The sequence below is a fragment of the Nylanderia fulva genome, unplaced genomic scaffold (assembly GCF_048542155.1).
Source record: "Nylanderia fulva isolate GAGA-0341 unplaced genomic scaffold, ASM4854215v1 Scaffold11, whole genome shotgun sequence".
NCBI classification, from domain to species: domain Eukaryota; kingdom Metazoa; phylum Arthropoda; class Insecta; order Hymenoptera; family Formicidae; genus Nylanderia; species Nylanderia fulva.
Genome location: NW_028189302.1, coordinates 2975638 through 2987893, shown reverse-complemented (window position 1 = coordinate 2987893; position 12256 = coordinate 2975638). Strand labels below are relative to the sequence as shown.

The following is a 12256-nucleotide window of genomic DNA, read 5'->3' as shown; positions in this document are numbered from 1 at the left end:
TATATACGCACGTCTCTAGTCTCTCATATATAACCCCCGGTCGGAAATGGCTGCTGAATATGGATGAGTCGAGCCGGAGAGCGGACACACTCTCATGCTCACGACTCGGGGACATAATTGCCTTAATTAACGCTAATATGTTAAATCGCGACGGTTTCCTCTGTCCATCGCTGCCGCGCTAAGCACGCAGACTCGCGCCTCGATTAATCGCGAAAGACGGCATCGTATATATACTTATGTATATATATACCTACGTACGGAGTACAATGTCACTATGCGAGTAAACAAGCGCATATCCGCCGACACGAAGCTTGCTTTTCATTTTAATTTATGTCTAACTGCACGTTAGACAATCACGGACGCGCGCGATCCACGGCAGAGTGTGTGTTCTGCGATTGTATAATTAATTCTGCTCAATTATGGACTTGATTTTCTTATTGTTGGAGGCTCGTCTTCCGATGCATATGAAGCTAAGCGTCCTATAAGATGGGTCTTCTATAAACATTATGTAATGCAGAAACAAAGTAATTAAATTAGCTTCGTTAGCCGACAAGGAATTATGAGAAACATATCAGATACATCCTTAATTGTAAGAGATGAATGTCTTTCTTTGAATAATGAAATTATTAATCACTAATATATATATATTATATTATACATTAAATATCATATTATTATATATTATCATATATATAAATTATCTGTCAGATGTCATATGTCAAATTTCTGAAATATTAAATAAATTTAATTTCTCATCGTTAGATGTACATATGAGTAACATATTCCATAATTTTATGTAAAATCGCAGCGAGTTCTTTTACGTTCGTGTACAAGCGCAAAGAATTGATGAGTACGAAATAAACGAGCGGATGCTGATCGTGAACTTTTTTGTCGCGGATGCACCGATCTTAGATGCGATTCTTTTACGACGCATTATACAAATTTTGCATTTCAAACGCACGCAAGTATCGCGCAGCAAATGATGAAAGATGACGGATAACGACACACGATTCAGTTGGGACTATTCGCGAAACGAAGTGCGCTCAGTTTCTCAGATCTCTCAGGATAAAGATCTCTCGCTCCTATCTCGCCACCGTTGTAATGCTACGTCCCGGTGTTAACGCACGCGGTAACTCACGGACTTAATTTCCGTTTTGCGAGTAAAAATAACAGGAAACGAGGCATAGCCGTATATACATCGAGCGAACATTGTAACCGTAACGCCGCGCTCCTTTTTTTTCCGCATGCGGTCTTTAATGAAAGCGCGACGTAAAGTCATAGTTAAGAAGTACCGCAAGCAATTTGTGGGTTTTTTAAGAGAGATAGAGGATAACTAGTACATGTCACGAAACTAGCTTGAGGTGAATGTGATCTAAAATCATCAGTAATTAATACAAGAAATTCTACTCATTTTTTCGACCATATTGTTTTATATTATTAGCGAAAATTATTATTTAATCATTCTCGATTATAGGCATTTTATCATCAGAGATTTAACTTTCAGACGTATCAGAGAAGCTTCTATTCATGCGAAATTTTTTTGACGACTCGATTTATCAGGAATTAGAACATTGATTATATCTGCTTTTTAAGTCATTAGTAAATAATATAATAAATTAATTTTTCAATAGTGTATTATTTTATACTATTACCAAAAATTATTATTTACAATTCTCGAATATTATAATTTTGTATTCATCAGATATTTAACTTCCGAACGCATCAAAGAAGCTTCTTTCTTTTTTCTCGTCAATAATTCGATACTCCATCAGGAATTTCAAGAACATTGAATATATTCTGAATCTGCCTGTGTCAGAAATATATATAATTTGTTTATCAGAGATTAAACTTTTGAATACATCTGAGAAGCTTCTATTCGCGTGAAATTTGATTTCGACTTAACATTGACTGTATCCTCCTGAGGTTTGTCAATAATTCGATACTCCATCAGGAATTTCAAGAACATTGAATATATTCTGAATCTGCCTGTGTCAGAAATATATATACAATTTGTTTATCAGAGATTAAACTTTCGAATACATCTGAGAAGCTTAATCTATTCGCGTGAAATTTGATTTCGACTTAACATTGACTGTATCTTCCTGAAGGTTTGTCAATAATTCGATACTCCATCAGGAATTTCAAGAACATTGAATATATTCTGAATCTGCCTGTGTCAGAAATATATATACAATTTGTTTATCAGAGATTAAACTTTCGAATACATCTGAGAAGCTTAATCTATTCGCGTGAAATTTGATTTCGACTTAACATTGACTCTATCCTCCTGAGGTTTATCAATAATTCGATACTCCATCAGGAATTTCAAGAACATTGAATATATTCTGAATCTGCCTGTGTCAGAAATATATATAATTTGTTTATCAGAGATTAAACTTTCGAATACATCTGAGAAGCTTCTATTCGCGTGAAATTTGATTTCGACTTAACATTGACTGTATCCTCCTGAGGTTTGTCAATAATTCGATACTCCATCAGGAATTTCAAGAACATTGAATATATTCTGAATCTGCCTGTGTCAGAAATATATATATACAATTTGTTTATCAGAGATTAAACTTTCGAATACATCTGAGAAGCTTAATCTATTCGCGTGAAATTTGATTTCGACTTAACATTGACTCTATCCTCCTGAGGTTTATCAATAATTCGATACTCCATCAGGAATTTCAAGAACATTGAATATATTCTGAATCTGCCTGTGTCAGAAATATATATACAATTTGTTTATCAGAGATTAAACTTTCGAATACATCTGAGAAGCTTAATCTATTCGCGTGAAATTTGATTTCGACTTAACATTGACTGTATCCTCCTGAGGTTTGTCAATAATTCGATACTCCATCAGGAATTTCAAGAACATTGAATATATTCTGAATCTGCCTGTGTCAGAAATATATATACAATTTGTTTATCAGAGATTAAACTTTCGAATACATCTGAGAAGCTTGATTTAAACTAACATTGACTATATCCTCCCGAGGTTTGTATACTACAGTAGACGACCGAGTCAGTCGAATCGAACGGCCGCGACGTGGCATCCTTCGGGGTAGCGAGGCGTGAGGCCTCACGAAGGGTAAGGAACGCGCGCGGACAGGAGACGACGACTCCTCTTCTTCAGGGTGCCCCGAGCCGAGCAGCGTCGGAGAATGCAGATACATAAATTCATGAGCGGTAGTAACACAGCCAACAGTGACGCCACGCTAGCTTCCGTGCGGTGTGGCGGCAATCGTATTCATGAACCCGACACGGTAATTAGGGACACTAGCTCGCCTCGCAAGCGGAAGTCGCCGCGGAGAATCCTCCCTCCGCCCCCTCCCTGGAATATCGCCGGAAATACTTATGCATTCCGTTCGTTTCGTAAGGAAACGCGGGGATTCCGAATCGGCGGCGGCGACGGGGATTCCGTCTTGCAGGTTCGATAAACCCTCGCCGGCACGACAGCAAAAAGTGTAACGTGCAACGAGCACGGAGGCTCGCGAAAGGGCAGAAAACGAGACGGTGGAACTTCACCGTGAAACGCGATATTAAATACAAATTTATTAATTTTTTATCCCAGTTCTTCTTCTCTCCTTTTCTTTTTCTTCTATATTCTATTCTATTTTAATATAATCTGTAACAGCTCTTTAAAAATTAATATACATATAAAAGGCAATAAGAGCTAATTAAGTTCTGTTATTAATATTTATTTGTGGAAAAAAATTTTTAACATAAAATATTAGACAAAAAAGTTCGAACGTTTCGGTTGCCTTTTTCAACCTTCTTCAGCGCGTCATTTAAAATTAAAGATTAATAGAAATTAACAATAAATTATTCATAACTGTCAATATACTAAAATTATACAGAAACAGAGTTATCCGCATAAAAAACTACGTCAAGATATTATTTTTATAAAAAACGAAATCAACGCATTTTTTTATTCTATTTTATATATAATTGGATATGTTCAATAATCATTTCTAAATTTTCCATAATATTTTTATACAATTAATTAAACGATTTATATCGACATCACTGAACACGGCGTCTTCTATTATTTTCGCGATCGAAGACACGAATACACACAAAATCTCTCTCGCGGAGAGAAGCACCGTGAGACGCGACGAGATGTATAGAGTGCATTATACGGGTGGAAGCCAATTATTTGTGCGCCAAACCCCGAAGGCAGTGATAACTCCGGGCGGCGCATAATTTTGAGCATCACGAGCCGCGGCAGTACGTAACTCTGCCAGACTTATAATGAAGATATAACCGAGCCGAGACCGTCGAGACATCTTTACGTTCGGGAAGAGCGTCTTGGCTTGTTACTCGCTTATGGTACCCAGGACTATGATATCCTCCCTGTATCTCTTTCTCTCTCTCTTCCTCTTCTCTCAGCGGTCTGTCTCTCTCCCACGAGTCGTCGCGTTATTAATCAAAGGCCACGAGCAATAACGACCATCGCGAGACCATTTAAATGCTTGTCCACGACAATCCTCCAGGAGATGATTAGGCTCATCGATACTCGTCGTCGCGGCATCCGCGCTTGTTAAGGCCGACGCTAATGACGACTAGAATCGCTAATAAGACATTAATTACTTATTTATTTATTTTGTGAAGTATTTTTAATGCTAATCGAATGAAGTGATTAAAATTTAAATTTTAAATGATAATTGTTATATCTAAAGTTATAGGTGACCCAAGCTCGATAAATATATTATAGATATTAATAAAGATGACATATCTAAAGTAATGTTTAAAGAAATGACAGAGATTGCAAAGAGTGCATAGGGTAAAAAGTTGTCTCCGTCAACGAAAATTACTGCAACCGAGCGGTTTTAGTCGATGAAAATTCGCGTTATGTTATTTGATGTTACACACGTATGTACAAAGTATGTAGGTAAAAAATAGCGGCTTCCCTTTATCCCACGTCCCTGCGGCGAGCAAGTGTTACGCGATACCTCACCCGCGTAACCATTTCAGGGCGCCGTCGACAGATTTTCATTTACGAATTGCAGCGTTATATGGGGATTTAAAACCGATGCGGTATCAGTTTGGCGCGCACGCATCACGGGCTCAAATCATTCGCGGTGTTCATTTCGATTCGCCTCTAATTGAATGTTGTTCAATATTGGCAAGTTAAATAATTGTCTTTGGAAAACTGAACCAGCACACGGCTGTTAATCAGCTTCGCTTGGTATGATTGAACGCTTCACGTATCAAATCATTTTGCATTTTGCATTCGCGCCGCGAAAATAAACTACGTCGGACCTGGAATGGAGATCCAAGCCGTCCTTTAGATCGACGAACGTGATCTGACAGATCTCTGTCAGCTTTAGGACTGTAATACAAATTGTAGAAAAAAATATGCACACACGTATACATCATTAAATATATACAAGAGTAAAAAATGTATAGAGAGATGGGAAAGGTTCCTTCACAAAATGGACAAAAATTTATTTTTATACCCCTAAGTTTCTTTTTTTATCCCTTATAGTTCGATCATGCGCTGTTACGCGAGCCGATAAAGTTCGAAAATTGACCGGTCTAAATAGGCCTTAATATCATTAAAGCGAACGAAGACCGCATAAGAATGCTTCGATGTAATACGCGCCGGCTCCACGCGACCCGGGCTTAATCGAACCACTCGAAAGGCCCCAACCTGTAAGTGCCCCGAGACGAGGAAGTCCAACAAGCGCCACGCCTGCGTTCAGGCCGGACAAGGGAGATGAGAGATGAAAAATAAAAAGGAAGAGAGAACGAAGAGAGAGAGAGAGAGAGAGATCCGCATTATAATCCTATTACAGATTTACTTCTTTTGTAGCGCATTTAAATCCACCAGCCGTATCCACCGCCAATAGGTACTATATTCCTGCCACCGTCACCGTTTATACAGGGTGTCTGACATCCTTGGCAAAAATATTGAGGCATCAATCATTTTCGAGTTATATAAGCGATACTGAAAATGAAGGATTTTTCGCAAACTAAGCCTTGTGGAAATGAAATATTAATTTCAAGTAGAATTTACTTTAATACAATTTTAATTTAAGGTTCAGTTATAAAGATATTATACGTGATGGCAAAAAATGATGGCCTCCCTCGATATTTTTGCCAAGGAAGCATCGTCTCTAAATAACGAGATCTACTAATATATTTTCAAAGTGACACTCTCTGTCAGACACCCTGTATACGCGTGGTGTGCGCCTTTCACGCGGTTGCAGGAGAGAAGGCGTCTTCCTGCCTCCTCGTCGGCTTCTTCCGCTCGTCTCCTTCTCCGTTCTTCCTGTCTCTCTTCCTCTCTCCTTCCCTCTTTCGTCTCGCTCTTCCTCCACCTTCTTTCTCTCCACACCGGCACTACGGCCAGAATTGGCCGGAACGCATTTTTCCATTAGGCCGGTACCCGAGCCACGTTACAAATTATAGGTGTACTCTTATTGGAGAGCCCGATGAAACGAGGGAACCGATGCGCACTCGGCGTTTTCCTCCCTCCGAGTCCCTCGATGAGTCCCGGCGACTCCGAATGAACGCGCGACGAACGGATATATGGACGAACAGACCAGATGGGGACGGTGGTGGTCGATGATCGGCGGTCGCGAATATAAGCCGCAAATAACGCGGCTTACACGCGCGATTTTATATAAACGTTTAACTGCGTTATATTGCGCCCGAGATTGAAACCGATCTGATTTACTGATTGCGAGTTCAGATTTCGATATATACATATATGCCGTATAAAAAAAAAAGGATTTAATAAATAAAAAGTTCGAGGTTCTTTTTTTCCCGTTTATAAGTTTGACGTTTCAATCGGCGAGGAAGAAATTATTTATATATATGTCGGGTTAAATGGATATCAGCTGGAGAGGTGCATAATGCATTTCTCGCTTGTTTTCAATTAAGATTTAATGCGATCAATTTAAAATCGATTTATCTTAAGCAGAAAAATTGAACCGTGTCTCTCTCTCCGCAACTATTCCGATGTTAAATATCTTTGCTCCCCGGGGTCGAACGAATATACCGTTTAAATAAATGCGGCGGGAACATGGAAAAGCGGCAAATGCGATTTTAATGCCTATAGTCACACGGCTCACCCGTGTTTTCCGCGGGTGTGTCCCTAACGATCTCGTCGAATGCCTCGCGGGTAACTTCGTCATTTCGCGTCGCATTAACCCTAGAGTACCACGCTGAAATATCCACTAAAGTACGATTTAACTCAAAGAGAGAAAGGCGCACATATATATATATATATATATATATTTTTCAAGCAACACACATTTTCTTTAAATTACAACAAATGACAACAGTCGGAGAATACAGAGACGTTATATTATTTATACGCGCCTACATATCTGAAATTTAATTATTTGAAAATTTTTCACATAGTTAAAAATATGCAAGAGGCAGTAAAATTTCATGTAGATTTTTTTAAAAGTTAAGATAAAAGAATTTATTAAATGGCGCTATTTTTCAAGCAACACACATTTTCTTTAAATTACAACAAATGACAACAGTCGGCGAATACAGACGTTATATAATTTATACACGCCTACATATCTTAAATGTAATTATTTGAAAATTTTTTACATAGTTAAAAATATGCAAGAGGCAGTAAAATTTCATGTAGATTTTTTTAAAAGTAAAGATAAAAGAATTTATTAAATGACGCTATTTTTCAAACAACACACATTTTCTTTAAATTACAACAAATGACAACAGTCGGAGAATACAGAGACGTTATATTATTTATACACGCCTACGTATCTTAAATTTAATTATTTGAAAATTTTTCACATAGTTAAAAATATGCAAGAGGCAGTAAAATTTCATGTAGATTTTTTTTTAAAGTAAAGATAAAAGAATTTATTAAATGGCGCTATTTTTCAAGCAACACACATTTTCTTTAAATTACAACAAATGACAACAGTCGGAGAATACAGAGACGTTATATTATTTATACGCGCCTACGTATCTTAAATTTAATTATTTGAAAATTTTTCACATAGTTAAAAATATGCAAGAGGCAGTAAAATTTCATGTAGATTTTTTTAAAAGTAAAGATAAAAGAATTTATTAAATGGCGCTATTTTTCAAGCAACACACATTTTCTTTAAATTACAACAAATGACAACAGTCGGAGAATACAGAGACGTTATATTATTTATACACGCCTACATATCTGAAATTTAATTATTTGAAAATTTTTCACATAGTTAAAAATATGCAAGAGGCAGTAAAATTTCATGTAGATTTTTTTAAAAGTAAAGATAAAAGAATTTATTAAATGGCGCTATTATTCAAGCAACACACATTTTCTTTAAATTACAACAAATGACAACAGTCGGCGAATACAGAGACGTTATATTATTTATACACGCCTACGTATCTTAAATTTAATTATTTGAAAATTTTTCACACAGTTAAAAATATGCAAGAGGCAGTAAAATTTCGTGTAGATTTTTTTAAAAGTTAAGATAAAAGAATTTATTAAATGGCGCTGTTTCCAAATGAACCGAAATGTGGTCTGCGTCGTTTTTTCTTTCCCCGACTTTCTCTTTAATGTCGAACGACCTTTCTTTTCGCGGCAAAGATGAGGGAGACACAGAGTTATCCGGCACCCCATTCGAAGGCTAAAAGGATTCGGCAATAAACAACGGTGAGTCTGAAAATTAGGCGTGGGTCGCAATCTATATCAAAACCCCCGGCGGTGGTAAACTCATCGACCTCACCCTCGCTGCGAAAGTCGCTACGGGGTGAGTAGCCAATGGATTAGCGATGTTAAGGAAGAAAAGAAAGACATCGGATTTTTCTGCCCTCTTCTCTCTCATTTCGATTATCGCCGAGTGTCTTTTTAATTTTGATAAGGATCATAAATATCATTAGCGCGACATTTACTCCGATGCGCTCTTTTCAAGAAATTATGTACGCCGCTCTCTGATAACGAAAACTTGTTTCATTAAAAAAGTGTCCTAAAGCCGCTCAATACTTAACAATTATGCATAAAAATAATTGATAAAAAATGTATCTTTCTCTCGATAAATATTCTCGATAGAATCAACTGTTCTTGTTTTGCGTGGCGAGAGAAGAGCGATATTAGGATCGAAGATGAATATCGAGACGTGACGGTGGATGCGCAAGAAGCAGGGGTTATCATAGGCTAGTGTATCTAATTACTCATGGCGTTTACGTCAACATTTACCGTGATTTACGGCAAAATTGTAGCGACGACCTTCGGCTGAGGTGAGCGGGCTCAGTCGAAGAGAGAAACCTTTAAGCGAGAGCGGTTCGCGGTTAAAAACTCTAAAGGATTCGGTCATTTATCACGGCAGGCGCTGCCTGCGGGAATGGGAAGGGAAGGGATACAATCCGCTGGGACAGACTAATCGCGGACTAACTATCCACATATTATCCACAATAATTCCACGTTACCGGGAGGAAGAAGTGGCCGGAGACGAGACCCCCGGCCGTTCTTGCGTATCAGGACTCACCGATGACGAAACGCTTCCTCAGGTTTCGACTTGACGAATTCTTGTCATGCCCGAGAATACGCGTCTTTTATTGCGTACAAGTTGATAATAGAGCGAAATAAATTACACCGTATGTGTCAGAGATAATCAACATGCTTGCTCAATTATACCGCATATAGCTTAAAGAATCCCTGAAAATTCGCGTTGCGTGAGTTTTAGATCTAAAACTCACGCAATATGATTACAAATAATTTAATTCGCCGGAAAAAAAATTTATTGCTCAAGAATGAGAATTTGAAAACTATACCTTTGAATGTAAATCAAAGAAGAAATAGATACTATATTTTTTTTTATTTGATACTATATCAAAAGCACTAATTGACATAATTAAACTGTAGTTTTTTATCGATTTAGAAACCAATTTTTCCACAAGAGTTTAATTTTCACTGTTTTTGTTCGCAAACTGATGCGATAAGATTGTCGCAACTTGTCACGCGAAAGAATTTGAAATATAATTATGTTGACACGAATTATAACTCGCGCGAAAAGTATTTTTATACCAACGCATGGTTCGCGGTTTCTGTGTAAATATATCGAACGGTCAGCTACAATTTTGAGGTTTGTCGCGCGTAAATAAAGTGAGCTCGACCGTGGAAATTAATTAGTGTACCAAAGGGCAAAATATAGGGAAAATTGGGAACGCTCACTTTGCAATTTAATTGGGTATTCATTTAACCATGCCTACGCCGCGTATAAGATTTGCATAATAGCGCCCGGTACTAATTAGCGCGCTAGCGAGCACATGTAAAGCAATTTATTAAATAACTATGTAATTCGCGGCCCGCGAATTGCGGAATTATAAGTTTTTGTTTTCTCGCAGCGCGTAATTTATTCATGCAAGTACGAACATTTAACGATTATCTCCAATTTTTGCTTGTAAATTCGCGAAAATTAGTTAGAGGCTGTAATGAAATAAAAACAAACGAAATGACATTTTTTCTCAAATTTTAGAATAACGCTAAAAGACAATCGATAATAGTTGAAAAATATGACATTATTTTTTTTTAGCTTCTTTGTGAAGAAACAAAAATTTACAACGTTCGTACCTTTGGAGCGATTCATGGTGCTGCAAATAACGGACGTGAATTATGATAAAATCATATGATATTACGATAAAATCCTGAAAATAACAATTTGATATCATTAAAGCTTATTTCTCTCTCATGCCAATAAATTCGCGAAATAGCGCGATAAAAGGCCGTCACGGGCATGTATACGAGCTTCTCCGTGATTATGTCGGACGACAATTGGGACATATGGAGGATCATTGAAGGAGTACGTGTTAGGGCACACATAAAACGCCTTCAAATTATAGTGTGGCCCAAGGACCATCCATCACAAGTGGGCCCATGGGACTTACGGTCCCAGTGCGCCGCCCCAACGTTTAGGTCGTTAGCAATTTCCTGCACGGGACTATTCTCAAACCTAAATTTCATATGGCCCGATAATATATATCGGCGATCTCGGAAGGCCGATGCGACGATTTCCAACTTTTTTCGACAATGCGACGACGAAGGCACCTCGATAATTTTATGTCAAGTTTTCAGCGAACTTCTCTTTTTTCTCGTGATCGCTATTAATTACCTAAAAAAAAATCAATATAATTGGAAAGTAAATTTTTCTTTAAAAATGTTAGTGAAATTTAATTATATTTCATTGATCGTGAAATCGAATGTGATTTTTAAATATATTTAATTCTAATTCCAATAAATAATTTGTTAAATAAATTCTCCCCAGCGTTATCTTATATAGACAGTATAAAATATACTCTGCAAAATTTAATTTTACATTTGTAACAGACGTTTTATAAATTTATTAAACGAAATATTAGACGTTAAAAATGCAGTTTCAATTTTATTAACATGATAAATATAGTATTCGAGTTGTTCATTAATGCTTTGAATTAGATGGCGATAGCGTACAGACCGTGTTCGAAAGCATTCGGCTCTTGCGGTAACAAGCAAGTTCAACAGTGAGTAAAAGACATGCAGCTGCGGGTAAGCTGTCGTGTTCAACAGATAGTAAATCCGGTGAATCGAACAGCGAAACAAGCATAACCGATCGTAGATGAACGAACAAAATACCCAGAACTATAATTTTTGATTTTTCTTCAAAAATACAATTGTTAAAATTTAAAAATCTCGAAAATGCTTCTTTTTTACGTATCTCTTTTGAAAAATGATATAACTTTGTAAATATTTAAATTTTCGAAAACAAGTGTTGTTCTAATATAACATAATATAGAGTCTTTTTGATAAAATTTATCATTTTTTATTATTATTGCATATGAAATGTTATTTTTAAAGAGTATAAAACAAGCTATTTTTAATTTAAAAAAATATGACAATTGGAAACGTGATAATAGCCGCTTTTTTATACAATTAAAATATGTATTTACGCTGCATTTAACTAATTTGCTTAACACTGGAAATTGTATTACATTATAATGCATAAAAATATCAGCAAAATATACCACTTTTTTCTTTATAAATTTAAGGAGAGTAAACAGAATATTTTTCAAGTATGAATTTAACTAATTTGCAAAAACTAGAAAGAATAAAATAAAAAAATTATGTTGTAATTCTATGAAAAGTGAGTGTAGGGATTTATTTCTAAAAACAGTACAAGATAACTGTTTTTTAGTTTTATTGCAACATTAAATAATTTTCAATTTAATTATCGCAAATGTTATGTAATTATTAAATGAATGACGAAACTTACTTATTATCGGATAA

At 36.5% G+C, this 12256-nt stretch overlaps 1 protein-coding gene across 1 annotated transcript in view; it reads left to right on the top strand.

Moving 5' to 3' along the window:
• LOC146724950 (uncharacterized) overlaps window positions 1-12256 on the top strand; it is a 345089-nt gene that overhangs the window by 130552 nt on the left and 202281 nt on the right. The window lies entirely within an intron of this gene.